The sequence below is a fragment of the Pygoscelis adeliae genome, unplaced genomic scaffold (assembly GCF_000699105.1).
Source record: "Pygoscelis adeliae isolate BGI_AS28 unplaced genomic scaffold, ASM69910v1 Scaffold66, whole genome shotgun sequence".
Classification (NCBI taxonomy): domain Eukaryota; kingdom Metazoa; phylum Chordata; class Aves; order Sphenisciformes; family Spheniscidae; genus Pygoscelis; species Pygoscelis adeliae.
The window spans coordinates 6,600,352-6,602,974 of NW_008825167.1; positions in this window are offsets into that span (position 1 = coordinate 6,600,352).

The window sequence follows — 2,623 nt, forward strand, 5'->3', positions numbered from 1 at the left end:
CCTGGTTCTGTGCCTGCCTCAGAGCTGTGGGATAACCAGACCCCCCAGGACTTCATGCAGTCTGCACCAGCGCAGGCACATACAGTTGCAATAAATGCATGCGATGGAGCCCCAGCAAGAAGCTGGAGGTCAGCTATGCCCGTGCTGTTGCTGCTCTGCTTTTGAGTGCCGCAGTCACTGTCCGTCCCACTGCCTTCGCCATGGCTGGCAGGGCACGTGTCTGTGTTCCTGGGACACCTGGAGAGGCTGAGCTCATCCCATCAGAGCAGCTGCTCGTTCCCCTTCTCCCTAGTTTCACATGTTAGCTCTCAAATCTTCTCCTTCTTGCCAGTTGGTTGACAGCACATGATTTAACCCCTTCCAAATTTTCCTGCGTTCAGTAACAGTTTTGGGAAATGGGAAAGGCATCCAAAGAAATGCACCTGCAGGGTGGGTTGGGCTGGTGGTGAGTGGAGCCTGTTGGAGGGTCCTTCTCCCCACTGCCGCTAGCTGGCGATGCTGCAGCTCATGGTACCGGTACTTATGGAGCCTGTTTTCTCCCCAGTTCCCATGTCACAACAGCCTGTACGTTGTCTCTAGCTTCTCTTTTGCTCTTTCCTTGCTCAGACGTCTGTGTTTTTTCCTTTCCCTTGGGGGACAGCAGAGTGACGTGGAGGAAGGAGGATTCCCCGATTCTGGCGAGTTCTGGGAACGAGTGCCACAATTTTCAGCCAGATGCCAAGAAACCCATGTCATTCACAGGCGCAACTCGCATTTGTTTCCTTAGCAGCTCCTTTGTTCGCCAGCACATCGTCAAGGTCACAGGGAGAGGGGAGGTTCATCAGGCACTGTTGGCCAGGCTTGCAGGCAGCTTCGAATTTTAGGACCAAATCACAAACGGTGGAGGATTGACTTCAGCAGCAGAGCACGGGCAGGACTCTCTTTGCAAACTGTGCTGCTGCCTCCACATCAAACTGCTCATGTTCTGTAGGTTAATATTGTTTCCATTTCATATGTGGAAAAACTGTGCTGAAATACCAGTTTGAAAGGCAGGACCGTCGTGAGGACCTGAGCACCTTCCTCCTGAGAAGTGTCCTTGACCTGTGAAAGCCCAGTGGGCTGGAGCAGCTGCAAGTTTGGCAGAGTCGTACTGTCTGTGGGGCAGCTGCACCAGTTTGTCCTGGGTGAGGACCTGCCGCCTGTCCCATCCCAGCTCTGCCCCAGCCTCCCTCTCTGTTCCCACGCAGGTAGCAGAGTGTGCGGGTGGTATCTCTGTGGCTTTCCAGTCCCTGCTTTATCCAAGAGGATGTTTGTTTCCTGCAAAGGAAAGCACAGTTGGATGTCACGCTAGAGGAAATAAAACAGATCTACAAGGGCCAAATGGATATCTTTTACGATTCTACATAGAGATTTCCTCAGAGCTTAACTTGGCTCATCAAACCAAACTCTAATTTTGTCCATCACTAGTGGACAAGCTCAGGGGACTAACTCAGGGACAGGAAAATGCTCAGTTTGCTCACAATGTTGTGTGTCACATGAGGCAGTCCCAGTTGGAGTGAGCGTTGGTTCCCCTGTATTGAAAATGGAGTGCTGACACTGACCACACAGAGCTCTGGGGATGGAAAAATATGATATGAATGATACAGATACTACACACTCCTAGTGATCTGCTATTGAATGGTGCCACATGGCATCACTGTGTGATGCTCGTCCAGCACATTTGTCGCTCCAATGAAACTTCGTTCCTCCAATACACCACATACGCTGAAGTGGTACAGGTTGTCCTGTATGTCTCTGAGAATCAGAAATTCATGGTAGCATTAGCTGGATCAGGCAGATGGGCTTTTTAGGTGGGGAGGGGCCTTACCATCCCCTCCTAATGGTGTCCTTGGGAGTGATTTGGAGAATCACATACCAAAGTATCTCAGGTGATTCTGCCCCTCTACTCTGCTCTGGTGAGACCCCACCTGCAGTACTGCGTCCAGCTCTGGAGCCCTCAGCACAAGAAAGATGTGGACCTGTTGGAGCAGATCCAGAAGAGGGTCACAAAAATGATCAGTGGGATGGAACACCTCTCCTGTGAAGAAAGGCTGAGAGAGTTGGGGTTCTTCAGTCTAGAGAAGAGAAGGCTTCAGGGAGACCTTATTGCACCCTATCAGTACTTAACGGGGGCTTCTAAAAAAGATGGCGACAAACTTTTTAGCAGGGCCTGTTGTGACAGGACAAGGGGGAATGGCTTTAAACTAAAGGGGGGTAGATTTAGACTAGATATAAGGAAGAAATTTTTGATGCTGAGGGTGGTGAAACACTGGCAGAGGTTGCCCAGAGAGGTGGTGGATGCCCCATCCCTGGAAACATTCCAGGTCAGGTTGGACGGGGCTCTGAGCAACCTGATCTAGTTGAAGATGTCCCTGCCCACGGCAGGGGGTTTGGACTAGATGACCTTTAGATGTCCCTTCCAACCCAAACTATTCTATGATTCTATGATTCTATGATTCTATGATTCTATGATTCTATTTCTCATAGCAAAAAGCTTTCTAAGTCTGGTTACTGTTTTCCCTTATTGGGAATATTCATTCAGCAATTACCTTTGCCAAAGATGATGTAGTGCAAGCAGGTGTTACAGCCTTACTTTCAGCCGTAT